This window comes from Trachypithecus francoisi, unplaced genomic scaffold, assembly GCF_009764315.1.
Source record: "Trachypithecus francoisi isolate TF-2019V2 unplaced genomic scaffold, Tfra_2.0 Lachesis_group20, whole genome shotgun sequence".
Taxonomy (NCBI): Eukaryota; Metazoa; Chordata; class Mammalia; order Primates; family Cercopithecidae; genus Trachypithecus; species Trachypithecus francoisi.
The window spans coordinates 29,332,182-29,351,428 of NW_022681466.1; the positions used below are offsets into that span (position 1 = coordinate 29,332,182).

Consider the following 19,247-nt stretch of genomic DNA (forward strand, 5'->3'; position numbering starts at 1 on the left):
TGATGTATAAAAGCAGAAAACTCTGCTGAAGGAAAAAATCCTTATTAAGTGAAGGAGGTGCACAGAAATGTGAGATGAGCTTATTTATAAAAATGTCAAAAATAACTTTCAACACATGCTTAAAAAACCCTCATTTCTTTGCAACTACTTGGGCTGGTTTTCTACTGTGGTTTGACACTTTCCACTGAAGCTTTCTCTATGTTGAATATAAAGAGATTGAAGTAGAATTAAATACTTTTTAAAGTATTCTTTAAAATATATAAGTAGTATATGAAGTTTTTGTTACTGGCTTTGCGGACTCAATTTAAAGGCTTAATACTCTTCAATAATTTCTAAGCTTCCAATAATTCTAAAAAAGTGAATGGAGAATATCCATACAAAACAGCATTGCCAAACCCCAGTGCTCATCTCAGCTAGAAATTGCACGCAAAGTCATCAAATAATAAAAAATAAGCTTATTTTTAAAGTATAAGCAGTTTAATCTTTGTTAGGTTTGGGAGTTCTAAGATACTATGTTTTCATCCTCACCTAGTCAAAAAATCTTTTACTGATTATAGCAGTTGCTTGCAAAGGGTGATTCTTCCAAGTACTACAATTGTACAGATGTGCCTCAGCAGTTGGTACAGGCAACAAGGGAGAAATGAAGTTACCACCTTCATAGGGATAGTTGGACATACAAATATGATGTCTAGAGAAAAGTTACGAGTTGGATATATAATTTTGGGAGTTATGCCCAAGTAGATGATATTTGAAAGCCAAGAAATCCGTGAAATTGCCAAGTGATGAGCGTGGATAGAAAAACAAAAAAAGAGAGAGAAAGAAGAGATCCAAGGATTATAGTCCCAGGTACTATGATACTTAGAGGCTAAGGAAATTAAGTAAAATCAGTAAGGGAAACTAGAAAGGAATGGTCAAAGGGCCTACATAAGTGGAGGATTTAGGTTTTGTTAGGAACATGGGACATTCATCTACAGAACCAGAAGAAAAGGCAGAGGATATGCTGTAGGTAAGTGAATCAAGGTGGTGGTAGAATTAAGGAATTTCTTTTCTGACCGATTCTATTTTATTGTTGAACTATGAAACAAGGTCATTAGCTGAGAGTGAGAATGTAGGGAAATGTTTTGGGGTATTTGAGGCAAAAAGATAAAGAATGAAACATTCATCTAGGAAAGTGGGAGACTGAATTAACCAACGAAATGTCCTGACTTCTAGACAGCTTTAAGGGACCACATGAGATCTGTAATCACGAATTTCAAAGAAGACCAATTAGAGTGGTTGTGTCCTTTCTCTAGCTAGGTTCAATCGGACCTGTGCAGGGGCAGAATAGATGGAGAGTTGGAGTTAATCAGGCTTCGCAAGAGAGTATCATAAAGAGAGAGAATGTATGCAAAGGATTGATTACAATGTTTGAGTAAGAAGATGCAGCATCATGGGAGGTTAAGGGACACTGAAAAAAACATACAACAAATGAATTCTAAGTACAAGTGAGATTCTGAAAAGGCATTAGAGATGGGGTACTAAAGGGAGTAAACTAGATAGTGGGTGATATTTGAAGACTGGGATGTTTAAATTGAGACAAAGAAGGGATCACTATCATTGGTACTGCCCAGGCTAGCAAATGACCATAACAAAGAATGATTCATGTATGGTGTAAAGGAAGATTATCGAGAAGAGGAAGTGTATGAACTAAGAAGTGAGGATCAAGAAATGTTGCTGTTTTGGGCATGAAAAGGATAAGAACATGATTGTGGGAGTTGGTGGGATATCATGAAAGATAAGCTCAATGGCGAAGAGAAGATGCAGAAACAGAGACTAGCTACATAGACATTAAAATGGCCAAGATCATAACAGGAATATGGAGGACAGAGAGTTAAGAATTTCAAAGACGGAGTGGAAGTGACTCAAAAATCAGTTTGAGACTTTAAAGTTGGGTATTTTTAGAGAGAGGAGAGTTGTGGAAGCAGTAATAAGAAATATGAAAAACACTTATTCCATCTCCAAGTTTGGGAGCATGAGGATGAAGGAGGAGAAAAGCATTAGCGAGTGCTTCAGGAAAACATTGTTCTGAGAAAGACAGATGATGTTTGAGTAAAGAGGTAAGGGAAACACTCATAAGCTACAGTAAGATTAAACAGACAGATCAACATCACAGAATATGTGATCCCAAATGGACCCTGGAACTTAAGGGAATTGAGTGGGGTATGTGTGGGAGAAAGGTGGATATTTCAAAATATGAGAGGGCTAGTTATTTGAAAAACTAAAATTCTGGGGGTCCGACTCAGAAACGGTGGCCTCCATGTTCTACGGTCGGCTCGTGTCCGTCGCCATCCTTGAGAACCACCAGCCTCGGATGGCCCTGCGGGCCGCTGCTCAGCTGTCCTGGGTGGGAATGTCGGAGGACCGGCGGCGCTTGCTGACTTGCCTTTTCTGGGCCACGGTTCTGGGAAGTTCTGGATTAATAACCATGGACTCCAAGCACAGCAGCAACAGCAAAAGAATCTCTCACTACATGAATACATGAGTATGGAATTATTGCAAGAAGATGGTGTCTCCGTTCCCAAAGGATATGTGGCAAAATCACCAGATGAAGCTTATGCAGTTACCAAAAAATTAGGTTCAAAAGATGTTGTGATAAAGGCCCAAGTTTTATCTGGTGGTAGAGGAAAAGGAACATTCGAATGTGGCCTCAAAGGAGGAGTGAAGGTAGTTTTCTCTCCAGAAGCAAAAGCTATTTCTTCACAAATGACTGGGGAAAAATCGTTTACCAAGCAAATGGGAGAGAAGGGCAGAATATGCAACTAAGTATTGGTCTGTGAGCGAAAATATCCCAGGAGAGACTACAACTTTGCAATAACAATGGAAAGGTCATTTCAAGGTCCTGTATTAACAGGAAGTTCACATGGTGGTGTCAACATTGAAGATGTTGCTGCTGAGACTCCTGAAGCAATAATTAAAGAACTATTGATATTGAAGAAGGCATCAAAAAGGAACAAGCTCTTCAGCTTGCACAGAAGATAGGATTTCCACCTAATACTGTGGAATCACAGCATAAAACATGGTCTAGCTTTACAGCCTTTTTCTGAAATATGATGCAACCATGATAGAAATAAATCCAGTGGTGGAAGATTCAGATGGAGCTGTATTGTGTATGGATGCAAAGATCAATTTTGACTCTAATTCAGCCTATCACCAAAAGAAAATCTTTGATCTATAGGACTGGACCCAGGAAGATGAAAGGGACCAAGATGCTGCTAAGACAAATCTCAATTGCATTGGCCTCGATGGAAATATAGGCTGCCTAGTAAATGGTGCTGGTTTGGCTGTGGCCATAATGGATATAATAAAACTTCATGGAGGGACTACAGCCAACTTCTTTGATGTTAGTGGTGATGCTACAGTCTATCGAGTAACAGAAGCATTTAAGCTTATCACCTCAGATAAAAAGGTACTGGCTATTCTGGTCAACAATTTTGGAGGAATCATGCACTGTGATGTTATTGCACAGGGTATAGTCATGGCAGTAAAAGATTTGGAAATTATCTGTTGTGGTACAGTTACAAGGTACACAAGTCGATGATGCTAAGGCACAGATAGCCGACAGTGGACTTAAAATACTTGCTTGAGATGACTTGGATGAAGCTGCTAGAATGGCTGTAAAGCTCTCTGAAATGGTGACCTTAGCGAAGCAAGCACATGTGGATGTGAAATTTCAGTTGCCAATATGATCTGAAAACACAGTGGATGGCTGAAGGTGTTAAATGTGCTATAATCATTAAGAATACTGTGTTCTGTGTTATTGTTCTTTTTCTTTTTAGTGTGTGGAGATTGTAATTGCCATCTCGGCACACAAACATTTAAAAGAATTTGGTCTACATTTAATTGTACCATTCAGAATGGACTGTTTGCACGAAGCATGTATAACACAGGTATCTTCTTTCTTTTGTCGCAGACAGTATTTTTTGCTTTCCCTACAAAACATAACTTGCAATTTGCCAGTTTATTATTGTTGGATACAAAGTTCTTCATTGATAAGAGTCCTATAAATAAGATAAATATGAAGATAAAGCTTTATTCTTTAGTGTTAAAATACAGTATATCTAATAACTAGCCTCATTAGTAGACCAGATTAAAACAATGTTTTATGTAAGAAGTGTTTATCTTCAGCACCAAATACAAAATAAATGTATCAATCAATAGAGCTTTCAAACACTCCTCAGAATATTCTTCTAAGTATTTTGATGAAGTAACTTTGTAATTATTTGAACATTGTTTTAATCATTAGGAAACACTGATAACTGCAAGTCTTCGGATTCTGTCATATTAAGAAACACCTGTAGGTTTGTTTCAAATAAAGGCATATTTACCAAGGACTTGTAGACAAAATTAAGAATGTCAATTTAAGTTAATAAAAATCTCCCAATATGATTTGGAAAAAATAAGATAAAAAAATAAAATTCTGTCTTAATTTTTTCTGACTCCCTCACGAATCAGTCATTTAAATGTAAAAATAATTTTAAAGTCCTAGAAGATATTTTTAAAGTAATGTAAAAATGTTCAAGAATGAAGAATTTATGTTTTATTTGGCTGGGTGTGGTGGCTCACACCTATAATCTCAACACTTTGGGAGACCAAGGTGAAAGGAGGATAGCTTGAGCCCTAGAGTTTGAGACCAGACTTGGCAACACAGGGAGACCTTGACTTTACACACACACACACACACACACACACACACACACACACACAATTAAATAAAGTCTTTTTAAGCATGCAAGGAAATACTCAAACATTAAAGAGAAAACTGACTTTTTATGCTATAAAAGTAGAAAATTCATCCAGGCACAGTGGCTCATGCCTGTAATCTCAGCACTTTGGGAGGCCAAGGCAGGTGTATTACATGAGGTCAGGAGTTCAAGATCAGCCTGACCAAAATGGTGAAACTCTGTCTCTACTAAAAATATAAAAAATTAGCTTGGCATGGTGGCAGGTGCCTATAAGTCCAACTATTTGAGAGGCTGAGGCAGGAGAATCCCTTAAACCAGAGAGTCGGACATTGCAGTGAGCTGAAATGCCATTGCACTCTAGCAGCCTGGCCAACAAGAGCAAAACCCCGTCTCAAAAAAAATAAATAAAAAACAAAAAATAAAAAACAAAAAGAATCCAGAAAATTCTTGAATAAACACAAAAACAGCTTGAAAGATAAATTTAAAAATATTTGAAATACCTACTTCAGATAAAAGACTAATTTTGTTACCATATGAAAATCACAAACTAATCAATAAAAAGATGAGTAAATTGATAAAAAATTTATGCATATTAAAAACAGGTCACAGAAAAAGAAATATTTTTAAAAGGTGAAAGATTTGTTCATTCTTAACACTGGGGTATAAAAAAAGAAGTATAAAAACTCAAAAAAATCTTAAAACACTCAAAATTGAAATAAAAAAATGCAAAATAGACCGGCGGGGCAGTGGCTCAGGCCTGTAATCCCAGTTCTTTGAGAGGCTGAGGTGGGTGGATCACGAGGTCAGGAGATCGAGACCATCCTGGCTAACACGGTGAAACGCTGTCTCTACTAAAATTACAAAAAATTATCCGGGCATGGTGGCAGGCACCTGTTGTCCCAGCTACTTGGAAGGCTGAGACAGGAGAATGGCATGAACCCAGGAGGCGGAGCTTGTAGTGAGCAGAGATCACACCACTGCACTCCAGCCTGGGTGACAAAATGAGACTCTGTCTCAGAAAAAAAAAAAAGCGAAATAAATGAAATACTACTTTATTGATCAGAATGGCAAAAATGAAAATACTGACCATACTGATAGTTATATGTGATGATTATTTTAAATTATCCATGTGTGCCCATTTTAATCACAAGAGTCTGTATAAAAGGCAGGCAGGAGATCAGAGAGGTGAGAACATGCTAAGATGCTGGCTTTGAAATTGGAGAAAGGGGCTGTGAGCCTAAGAATGTAGGTGGCATCCAGGAGATGAAGAAGGTGAGGACATAGATTCTCTCCCAAAGCTTTCATGAGTATCACAGCCCTGTCAACACCTTGATATTAAAATTCTGATCTCCATAAATGTAAAGTAATAAATTTGTGTTACTTAAGCCATTAAGTGTGTGGTACTGTGTTACAGTAGCAACAGCAAACTAATACAGTGTGGCTGGAGATTTGGGGTAAAAGATAGGTGGAACTGTTTTAAATAGGAGATAACAGAAAAGGTGATTGGCAGGCTAGAGCATATTCAGCCATTCATGATAAGGACTTTTCACTTAATGCTCATAATCTGGGAGCCATTGAAGAGTTTTAAGAAAAGATGTGTCTTTGTTAACTGAGAGATTGTAAATCACTCTGACTGCTTGTGGAAAATATGTAATAGGTTGAAGAGGAAATAAATTAGAGGAGTAAGGAGGGTATTGCAATAGCTTAGGAAAAATATGAGGACTGTTTGTTCCAAGGTGATTACGATGAAGGTGCTGAATAGTAATCAGATTTAGATATTGTGCCTGATATATTCCATTGACTCTCCAGATGCATCTCTACCATCCATCTCCCTTTAAAGGCTGACTTGTGTGGACTGTGTCTACTCATTCCACCCTGGTATCAGGTTGACAGAAGAGAGCTATTCATTCCCCTGATTCCCTCCAGAGGACTTGCTACGGATTTGCCTCATCCATCCCACAGGCTCCTCCAAAGCAGCCTCCTCCCCAGGACTCTCTCCTTCCAGTCTGTGGTAACTGCTCCTTCCCTGGCCCCTTCAGTCCTGGGGTTGTTATTCCCCTCAGGGTACTCTACTAGCTCTATGTTTCCCAAATACTCTGCCCACACCTTGATTAAAAAGCTTTTTTTATTAAACAGTCCCTCAAATTATTCTAAAATGAATGTGCTGTCTGCTTCCTGCTAGGACCACAAGTGACATAAACACATTAAGCAGATAGAGCCAGAGGATCTGGTGTTGGATTTGTGTGGAGTGTGAGAGAAAGAGAAGGCAAACAAATATCTTGTCCATCTGCTGCTTTATAATATCTTTATTTTCCTAAGGTTATATGCCTACTATCATACTATATAACTATCAAATTATTTGATATAATAATTATCAAAATAATATGTTTATTCATCTATATAAATTGTATCCAAGATGCAATCATTAGAATTTCACCTACAAGCAAAGAAATCAGTGATCAAAGCTGACAGACAGGAAGCTGAAAAAGCAGGACTTCCAAAACACAGAAGTATCAATGAGATCGTATTTTGTGAATATTAGCCTACCTAGTCTGAATAATTAATGAATATAAATTCAGCTCTCCAAAAGTTATTATTACACTTGTACTATAAATAACACCTGCAAAGGATGGAATCAAACTAAATACAAAGCTGCTAATAAATAAAAGGATGATCAAGTTGAGCATAAGCAGAGTAAAAAATTAAACTGAAAAATCTTTAGGAGAATGTGAGAATGTGAACAGTGTAATATGGTAGAAATGAAAGGAAACAAGAGTCTTTATGAGTATAAAAAGTAATGGTAATTTCTAGAAGGCTCCATAAAACTTAAAAGTAAAACCATATAATGGTAAAGAGAGGAAATACATGAGCGTATATTGTATGATATATGTTCAGGAGGCCAGAGTCCTTTTTCCTTTCTAACTAGAATTCTGTAATTTTTCAAATTTATTACTCAATCTCTGAAAACTTTCTACTCAATAGTCTGAAAACGTTCATTGCTTCTCATTCTTCATTTAAAAAATGCATGTAATAATGTCTATACTATTTAATTCAAAACTGTTTTGAGGATTAGACTGCATTTAAAGTAGTGAAAAAGTTGAAACAATTTGCAAATGCATTATTTATATATATGATACATATATATATATATATATATATATATATATATATGTATCTTATATATATCTTCCTCTTCTTATATAGCCACAGTCTTATCAGATCAGGGCCCCACTTTTATGACCTCATTTTACCTTAATTACTTCCTAAAGATCCTGTTTCAAATACAGTTACATTGGGAGTTAGGGCTTTAATGTATGAATTTGGGGAAGGGGGAAACACAATTTAGTCCATGAGAGTGAAGTATTTAGCAGGTGATGCCCAGGACACATGCATGGGAACTGGATGCAAAGGAACCTGGGGAGACTGGGAAAGTTCTATTTGACTGGAAAATCCCCAAATATAGTAATGGTACTCTAAAGACTGGATAGAGAGAGAATATAACAAGTTCCCATTGTATCTAGTAAATTGAATTCAAGAAAATCAGACATGGAACCATCATTTTAATCAAAGCTCTTTATTGGCAAAATGTAACCATATAACCTACAGAACTGCTGCTTAAATTATGTAGAAATGAGATCTAGACAAAATTAAGACATTGGAGATGTTTACTTCTTATAAACAAGAGATTAGCATTGGAGAGCACAGAAAGCAAGCCAGAGGAAGAGAGAAAGGGAGAGAGGGGAAGTGGGGACATTACTCTCGGCTTAGTGGAAAACGTAGATGAATTTTCTACCTCATAAGAAAAGTTTTTGCCAACAAGTTTTAAAAGAATTTTGTAAACAGTGTTAATTAGCATGATATAATGGTTTCTTTTATATTCAATATAAATCTTTATTCAAGTTATTTGAATAACTTTACCTTCTCTACTGCCAGATACTCAAATTAAGTCTGTTGTACTTTAATCAGGTATTAAAATATGCAATATATATTTTAAATGGGTTCTGTTTTATCTAAATTAGGGTGTAAAGTACACAATTTTGATTCATCCATTCTCAAAGTTCCCCAAAGATAAGTTAATCAGTAAAATGAAGAAAATTCTAACTTGCTACTGAAAACTAGAGAAAGAGTATTTTAATGTATCTGATAATTGAAAAGTTTCAGCAGGAAGTAATTTATGCCAGAGCAACTAACTTGTTGCCATTCATGGAATGTGCCAATAGATGCTGCCCGAAGAAATAAAACAGAGGCCAACAGTGTCCACCAGGGAATCATACCTCAGTTATCTGACTAGACTATGCTGTGAACCACTCATTCCTGAGAATGAGTGAATGTCAAATCACCAGGCATATGAAATATCCCAGGAATTTAAGTATAGGTCATTCTAAGTCTCTAGTGCAAGGCATTCTGTAAAACAGAGGTTGTCAGGGGCACTGACACACCCACTACACTTCATGCTTCTGGCACCATGGGCAGTTGGCAAATGTTAGCCTATCATCTGCCTGACAAACAACCCAGATTGTGTGGTTTAACTAATTTTCTTTGGCACATTTCACACAATATGAAATCAAAACAAGTTGGGTTTCTTTCAGCATTCCCAGAAGCAAAACAAAACTATCCTAATGTAGTTAAGGCCACTTTTAACCTATTTTAGATCACAGCAGGAAATATAATAATAACAGATTTTCTATGCTTTTTGGCATAAGAGAAATCAAGAAAACATTTCATTGTTATCAATTATGTTGGTTACCTCTAATAACTTTTTTCTTTTGTTCTAATCTGCCTTTTCTAGTCATCATTCTTTCAGTCTTTGATAAAGAAGCTGCCCAGCTCTTAGGAGTACTTTACCTGAGAGCAAATGAAAACATTTGCCTACTAAAAGTGAGTGATAGTGAAGGACTCCCTTTCGGGTGGACTGAGGTTGTAGCTGAGAAGCCACGTTGCACTCTTTGGGACCTGACCTTCTCTACTGCCAGATACTCAAATTAAGTCTGCTGTACTTTAATATAGATGAGGATATGACCACCATGAAAAAATACAAACTCACCGAAAACAAAAAAAAATAATATAAGTCCCAAGTCGTACCCTGGTGATTTTTTTTATGGGTTTTTGCCTTGGAGTGCTCTTGGACCCACCTATGTCCACCTAACACTAAGCACCTGATCCAAAACAAAAAAAACTGGTGTATTAGTCTGTTTTTACACTGTTGACAAAGACATAACTGAGACTGGAAAATTTACAAAAGAAAAAGGTTTATTGGACTAGCAGTTCCATATGCCTGGGGAAGCTTCACAATCATGGTTGAAGGCAAGGAGAAGCAAGTCACATCTTACGTGGGTGGCAGCAGACAAAAAGAGAGCTTGTGCAGGGAAACTCCCATTTTTAAAACCATCAGATCTCGTGAGACCAATTCACTATCACAAGAACAGGACAGAAAGACCTGCCCCCATGATTCAATCACCTCCCACCAGGTCCCCCTTTCACAAAACATGGGAATTGTGGGAGCTACAAGATGAGATTTGGGTGGGGACACAGCCAAACCGTATCATTCCACCCCGGCCCCTCCCAAGTCTCATGTTCTCATATTTCAAAACCAATCATGCCTGCCCAACAGTCCCTCAAAGTTTTAACTCATTTCAGCATTAGCTCAAAAGTCTACAGTCTGAAGTCCAAAATCTCATCCAAGACAAGGCAAGTTCCTTATGCCTATGAACCTGTAAAATCAAAAGCAAGTTAATTACTTCCTAGATACAATGGGGATATAGGCATTGGATAAATTCAGCCATTCCAAATGGGAGAAATTGGAAACAGCAAAGGGGCTACAGGCCTCATGCAAGTCTGAAATCCAGTAGGGCAGTCAAATCTTTTTTTTATTTTTTTATTTTTTGAGACGGAGTCTCGCTCTGTTGCCCAGGCTGGAGTGCTGTGGCTGGATCTCAGCTCACTGCAAGCTCCGCCTCCCGGGTTCACACCATTCTCCTGCCTCAGCCTCCCAAGTAGCTGGGACTACAGGCGCCCACCACCTCGCCCGGCTAATTTTTTTTATATTTTTTAGTAGAGACGGGGTTTCACTGTGTTAGCCAGGATGGTCTCGATCTCCTGACCTCGTGATCCGCCCGTCTTGGCCTCCCAAAGTGCTGGGATTACAGGCTTGAGCCACCGCGCCCGGCCAGGCATTCAAATCTTAAAGCTCCAAAATGATCTCCTTTGACTCCATATCTCACATCCAGGTGACACTGATACAAGAGGTGCTCCTACGGCTTTGAGCAGCTCTGCCTGTGTGGCTTTGCAGGGTACAGCTTCCTTCCTGGCTGCCTTCATGGGCTGTTGTTGAGTGTCTGTGGCTTTTCCAAGGACATGATGCAAGCTGTCAGTGGATCTACCATTCTGGGGTCTGGAGGACAGTAGCCCTCTTCTCACTGCTCCATTAGGTGGTACCCCAGTAGGGACTCTGTGTGGGGGCTTCAACTCCACATTTCCCTTTCGCACTACCCTAGCAGAGGTTCTCCACAGGGTCCCACCTCTGCAGCAAACTTCTGCCTGGGCATCCAGATGTTTCCATACTTCTGAAATCTAGGCAGAGATTCCCAAACCCCAATTCTTGACTTCTATGCACTCATAAGCTCAACACCACATAAAAACTGCCAAAGCTTTGGGCTTGCACCCTCTGAAGCCATGGTCTGAGCTTTATGTTGGCCCATTTCAGCCCTAGCTGGAGTGGCTGGGATGCAGGGCACCAAGTGCCTAAGCTCTACATAGCATGGGGACCCTAGGCCTGGCCCATGAAATCATTTTTTTCCTCCTAGGCTTCCAGGTCTGTGATGGGAGTGACTGCCGCCTCTGACATGCCCTGGATACATTTTCCCCATTGTCTTGGTGATTAACATTCAGCTCCTCATTACTTATGCAAAGTTCTGCAGCTGGCTTGAATTTCTCATAAAATGGGATTTTCTTTTCTATCATACTGTCAGGCTGCAAATTTTCTGAACTTTTATACTCTACTTCCCTTATAAAACTGAATGCCTTTAACAGCACCCAAATCACATCTTGATGATGCTTTGCTGCTTAGAAATTTCTTCTCCAGGCCAGGCACAGTGGCTTACGCCTGTAATCCCAGCACTTTGGGAGGCCAAAGCAGGTGGATCACGAGGTCAGGAGTTCAACACCAGCCTGACCAACATAGTGAAAACCCGTCTCTAATAAAAACACAAAAATTAGCTGGGCATGGTGGCAGGCACCTGTAATCCCAGCTGCTCGGGAGGCTGAGGCAGGAGAATCGCTTGAACCCAGAAGGTGGAGGTTGCAGTGAGCTGAGATAGCACCATTGTACTCTAGCCTGGCTAACACAGTGAGACTCTGTCTTAAAAAAAAAAAAAAAAAAGAAAGAAAGAAAAGAAATTTATTCTTCCAGATACCCTAAATCATCTCTCTCACATTCAAAATTCCACAAATCTCTAGGGCGGGGGTAAAATGCCACCAGTTTCTTTGCTTAAACATAAAAGCCACGTTTGCTCCAATTCCCAACAAATTCCTTAACTCCATCTGAGACCATCTCAGCCTGGACTTTATTGTCCATATCACTATCAGGGCTTTTGATCAAAGTCATTCAACAAGTTTCCAGAAAGTTCTAAACTTTTCCACAGTTTTCTGTCCTCTTCTGAGCCCTCCAAACTGTTCCAACCTCTGCCTGTTACCCAGTTCCAAAGTCACTTCTACATTTTCAGGTATCTTTTCAGCAACACTCCACTCCCAGTACCAATTTACTGTATTAGTCTGTTTTCACACTGCTGATAAAGACATACCTGAGACTGGGCAATTTACAAAAGAAAGAGATTTATTGGGCTTACAATTCCACATGGCTGGGGAGGCCTCACAGTCATGGTGGAATGCAAGGCAAGTCACATCTTATGTGAATGGCAGTAGACAAAGAGAGAGCTTGTGCAGAGAAACTCCCATTTTTAAAACCATCGGATCTCATGAGACTCATTCACTATCATGAGAACAGCACAAGAAAGACGCATCCCATGATTCAATCATCTCCCACTGGGTTCCTCCCACAACATGGGGGAATTATAGGAGCTACAAGATGAGATTTGATTGGCGACACAGAACCAAACCATACCAATCGGTGTTAAAAATGCAATGATTTTGCCTGTATTTAAGAGATCATCTAGATGCTTGGAAATATTCCAGTGCTGATTGTCCAGATAAAACACAAGTAAAAATCAAGTGCAAAGAATGACCATACCTAAGCCCTCCAATGTAAGATTTTACTTAGAAAAGCTAAAAGAGGCTACTGTGTTAGAGATACTTGATCACATAAGTAAAATAATAAAATTTATATGTCCCTTCTCTTCTTACGGGCCACTGTGGATTAACATTCTGCAATATTGTGGCTAAGTATATCCCAAAATTGAAGAACAAGAAGTACAATAATTATGTTAAAAAATAAATGCTTGTTTGAAAATTTCTCAGTTATGTTTTGATAATTGTTTATACACACATATTTATGAAGCACCATTAAGTTCTTTCTTTACCAATCACTAGGTCTATAACCATCTAAGCCTGGGTTTCTCAGAAAGGAAAGCCTGCATCCACAACTTGCATTCCATTCTTTGATTGGGATAGGTACCACTTAACTGAAGAAGCAGGAGTTGATGAGGGTAGGAGAAAGGATAATATGAGGGTGTAATACTCAGTTAATTGCTGATTGTCTTCAAGTATAAGGAATTCGCCATTCTGGTGTAACCATCTTTCAAGTGCCCACAAAAAATCCTTCATCTTGGTACTGTGCTCTCAGCTTTTTATTCACCTAATCCCATCCCCATTGTTCAAACATTTGTTTTATGCAAACTAGCCTCTCCCACACTTCTGGGTTATACATGGGTGGTGGAATCAGGTCCCACTGACTCTGATCATTCACAGCAACAAGAGGAGCCCCTAGGAGAAAGACATGTGCTGTCACTCTGTGCCTACATGAGATCTGTCACCTCAGCAGGAGCTGGGTAAAACTCATACAAAACTGGTGGGATAAACTGGGTAGCATAAATGGAATTCCTTTAATCATCCTTCCATTCATATTCCAGGTTCTGTTCTCAGCTTAGTGATACAAAGATTAAATGGCACAATTCCTACACGGAAATAAATTAAATTATAGTAAAGACATAGACCAAAAAAAGGAAACTAATGTTAAAGTATGTCAGTACTAACTTGAAAATACATACAAATAAACTTGTAAGTCTGTCTGCTGAGATTAAGCTATGAATTGAAAGAAAATATTCATTGGGCAGAAATGTAACCGAATGAGTAAGGATTAACCAGGCATGAAGGCTGGGAGGAAGACCTTGGAGGCTGAGTTTGTTAAAGACTCTCTGACATATGCAGGGTAAAGGACAAGTCACTATTGTTAAAGCTTCATATACCATGAGGGAAGGAGAGAGATTAGACCAGGCTGATTTGAAGAGAACAGATTATCACTAACATTTTTTGTCCTTTGAGAAAAGTGATATTTATGGTAATGGTAATGAGGAGTCATTTAGAAAAATAATTGAGCAGTAATAGTTGATAAAATGTACATGTTAAATAGATTACTCTCACCATAATGTGGGGGATGGACTACAGGGGTAAAACCAGGGCATAAATCAACCAGAGAAAAAGACTAATAAAATTCTTGGGCACCCATTCTTCCTGCTTCACATGACTGTGGGAAGGATGAAATGAAACCATAGATGTGGATGCCAGAGGAACTATAAAACGTCACAGAAGGCCAGGCTCAGTGGCTCATGCCTGTAATCACAGCACTTTGGAAGGTCAAGGTGGGAGGATGGCTTGAGCCCAGGAGTTCAAGAACAACCTGGGCAACATAGGGAGAACTTGTCTCTACAAAAATTAAAAAATTAGCTGGGCATGGTGGTGCATAACTGTGGTCTCAGCTACTTGGGATACTGAGGTGGGAGGATCTCTTGAGCCCAGGAGGATGGGGCTGCAGTGAGCCATGATCATGCCACTGTACTCCAGAGCCTGGGCAACAGAGAAGACCCTGTCTCAAAAAGAAAAAAAGAACCCACAATAGAGAATGAGAATGAGATATCCATAGTAATGCTGTGTATATCTCTGTTGTCCTTTGCCCAAGGTAGTAAAGACCTTATCTATATCTATATCTGCCCTATATCTGCCAGTCCCCCATCTTCAGAGGTTCTGACTAAGCAGATCTACTGTTCAGCATTCATATTTTGAAAAAACTGCCCCACTGATTCTGAAAAACACTGAATAATTTTTTTGAGTATTTGACTTTCCTTACAAACCAATGCAGACACAAGTGGTGGGTTTTTCTTCACAAGACTGGGTAATGATTTGGTCCAGAAATCACCCAGTCATCATCATAAGCCAGGATATTCTCAGCTCAGTACGCAACATGAAGAGATGACAAAAGCTTTCTTGGGTAACATGTCCCTTTCTTTCCTCTGGGGTCTGATTAAAGGTGTTCTGCCTAAGTTTTTCAGCAGTTGTAGTTTAAAATCTTCTACATCTGCTGAGAGATAATGTCATTTCCCTCAAACCAGATGGATTATATTCCTGAGAGATATGCACAATGTTTATTTTCTTCAAAGACCCAGAGGAATCAAGGAGACTGGCAGGATACAAGCAATTAATATTCACATTTCCACTCAGCTGCGCTTGTACACCTGAGAGTAATCGCAGGCATGATGTAGTGGTGAACCAGATGGACTTCTATTTGATCTGATTTCACTGGACTGCTTTTTAAACTTGGGGACTACATTTTGAGTTTTCACTTTTGTATAGTTAGGTTCCCACAGGTTTGGGGCCTAAACAGAAAGCATCAGATTTTGAGTGGCATTTTGAAGAGCAATTTGACAATTCAAACTCAAGAGAAATGTGGAGCTACACAAGTCTTTCCCTTTCTTTCTTTCTCTCTCTCTCTCTCTTTCCTTCCTTCCTTCCTTCTTTCCTTCCTTCTTTCTTTCTTCTCTCTCTCTCTCTCTCTCCTTCTTTCTCTTTCTTCTTTTGTCATTATGCCTAGATAATAATCACAGGAATACATTTCTACTTACAAACAGGGACACATCAAATCGCATTTTAAAATGTTCTCCACATCAATTTAATTTTGAACTTAGCTCCTCTCTCACTAGGCTAGTAGGAAGCATTCTAAGATAATCCTCAACAAAAGTATTGCCCAGCAAATCCAGCAGCGTATCAAAAAGCCTATTCACTACAATCAAGTAGGCTTTATCCCTGGGACACATGTTTGGTTCAATAAAAACAAATAAATAAATGTGATTCATCACATAAACAGCACTAAAGACAAAAAACACACTATTGTCTCAACGCATGCAGAAAAGGCTTTCAATAAAATTCAATATCACTTAATGTTAAAACTCTCAATAACCTAGGTATTGAAGGAAGAGCTTTCAATATAGGACACAAACAAACGGAAGAACATTCCATGCTTATGGATAGGAAGAATCAATATCATGAAAATGGCCATACTGCCCAAGGTAATTTATATATTCAATGCCATCCCCATCAAGCTACCAATGACTTTCTTCACATAATTGGAAAAAACTACTTTAAAGTTCATATGGAACCAAAACCACCCACCATCCCCTGAAGAAGCCCCAGTGTGTGATGTTCCCCACCCTGTGTCCATGTGTTCTCATTGTTCAATTACAACCTATGAGTGAGAACATGTGGTGTTTGGCTTTCCGTCCTTGTGATAGTTTGCTCAGAATGATGGTTTCCAGCTTCATTCATGACCCTGCAAAGGAAATGAACTCATCCTTTTTTATGGCTGCATAGTATCCCATGGTTATATGTGCCACATTTTCTCAATCCAGTCTATCATTGATGGACATTTGAGTTGGTTCCAAGGAGCAATTATTTCCAATGAAGGAAATAAGTCATTTATGACACACCCACAGCTGACATCACACTGAGTAGGCTAAAGCTGGAAGAATTCCCCCTGAAAACTGGCACAAGACAAGGATGCCGTCTGTCACCATTCCTATTCAACACAGTATTGAAAGTCCTGGCTAGAGCAATCAAGCAAGAAACAGGAATAAGGAGCATCCAAATATGAAAGAAAAGAAGTCAAACTATCCTGGTTTCCAGACAACATGATTCTATACTTACTATAAAAATAACCCCATAGTCTAAGACCCAAAGTTCCTTAGGCTGATAAACAACTTCAGCAAAGTCTCAGGATACAAAACCAATGTGAAAAAAATCACTAGCATTTCTATACACCAATAACAGTCAAGGTGAGAACTATATCAGGAATGCAATGCCACTCACAATTGCCACAAAAAAGAATAAAATACCTAAGAACACAGCTAACCAGGGAGGTGAAAGATATCTACAAGAACTACAAAACACTGCTCAAAGAAAACACAGATGACACAAACAAATGAAAAAAAAAATCCATGTTCATGGATAGAAAGAATCAATATCGTTTAAATGGCCATAATGCCCAAAGCAATTTGCAGATTCAATGCTATTCCACAGATTCAATGCTATTCCTATCAAACTACCAATGGCATTCTTCACAGAGCTAGAAAAAAGCTTTAAAAAATTCATATAGAGCAAAAAACAAAAAACAAACAAAAAAAACAAACACCTGAATAGCCAAGGCAACCCTAAGGAAAAAGAACAAAGCTGGAGGCATGTTTCCTGACTTCAATCTACGCTACATGGCTACAGTAACTAAATCTCATGGTGGTACTGGTACAAAAACAGACACATAGATCTGTAGAACAGAATAGAGAGCCCAGAAATAAGGCCATACACCTACAACTGTCTGATCTTTGACACAGCTGACATAACAAGCAATAGGGAAAATCTATCTATTCAATAAATGGTGCTGGGATAACTGGCTGGCCATATGCAGAAGATTGAAACTAGACCCCTTCCTTTCACCATATATAAAAATCAACTCAGGATGGATTAAAGACTTAAATATAAAACCCAAAACTAAAAATTCTGGAAGACAACCTGGGCAATATCACTCTGGACATAGTAACTGCCAAATATTTTATGACAAAGATGCCGAAGGCAATTAGAACAAAGGATCATTAGTGATTACTATAAGCAACCATATGACAATAAATTGAAAAATCTAGAAAAAAAATATACAGATTCCTGGACACATACAACCTATTAAGACTGAACCATGAAGAAATCCAAACCCTGAACAGATCAGTAACAAGCAATGAGATCAAAGTAATAAAAAAAAAAAACTCCCAGAAAGAAAAGCCCAGGACCCAATGTTTTCACTGTTGAATGCTACCAAACATTTAAAGAATAACTAATACCATTTCTATTCTAACTGCTCTGAAAAATACAGGGAAGAGACAATACTTGTTAACTCATCCTATGAGGTCAATATTACCCTGATACCAAAGCCAGAGACACATCAAAAAAAGAAAACTACAGGCCAATATATCTGATGAATATTGATGCTAACATCCCCAACAAAATACCAGCAAGCCATATTCAACAATACATCTAAAAGATTATTCATTATAACCAATCAGGATTTATCCCAGGTATGCAAGGATAATTCAATATATGCAAATCAATAAATGTGATATATCAACAGAAGGAAGGACAAAAACCATATAATAATTTCAATTGATGCTGAAAAAGCATTTGATAAAATTAAACATCCCTTCATGATGAAAAATCTAAAAAACTTTGTATAAAATAAACATAAGCCAACATAATAAAATCTACATAAGACAGATTCACAGCTGGCATCATAATAAATGGGGGAAAACTGAAAGCCTTTCCTCTAAGGTCTGAAAAGAGACAGGGATGTCCACTGTTACCACTATTATTCAACATAGTACTGGAAGTCCTATCTTGAGCAATCAGACAAGAGAAGGAAATGTAGGGCATCCAAATTGGAAATGAAGAAGTCAAATTATCCTTGTTTGTAGATGATATGTTATTATATTTGAAGAAACCTAAGGACTTCAGGGAAAACATTTTAGAATTTATAAATAAATTCAGTAAAGTTGCAGGATACAAAGTCAATATATAAAAATCACTAGCTTTTCTATATGTAAACAGTGAAAAATCTGCAAAATAAATTTAATATTTAACCCCATTTATAATAGCCACAAATAAAATTAAATACCTAGGAATTAAGAAGTGAAAGGTCTATACAATAAAAAGTATAAAACACTGATGAAAAAAATTGAAAAGGAAACAAAAACCTTGAAAAATATGTCATAGTCATGGGTTGAAAGAATCAACATTTTCAAAACTTCATACTACCCAAAGCAATCTACAGATTCAATGTAATCTCCATCAAAATACCAATGACATTACTCACAGAAATCAAAAGACAAATCCTAAAATTTATATGGAACCACAAAAGATCCCAAATAGCCAAAGCTTTTCTGACCAAAAAGAACAACCCTGGAGGAATCACATTACCCGACTTCCAATTGTGCTACAGAGCTATAGTAACCAAAACAGCATGGTACTGGTATTAAAAAGAAAAAAGAA

General features: G+C 38.2%; 1 pseudogene; it reads left to right on the forward strand.

The window, feature by feature from the left end:
* Nucleotides 1-2,275: 2,275 nt before the first annotated feature.
* LOC117066496 lies at nucleotides 2,276-3,860 on the forward strand (annotated as a pseudogene).
* Nucleotides 3,861-19,247: the final 15,387 nt, after the last annotated feature.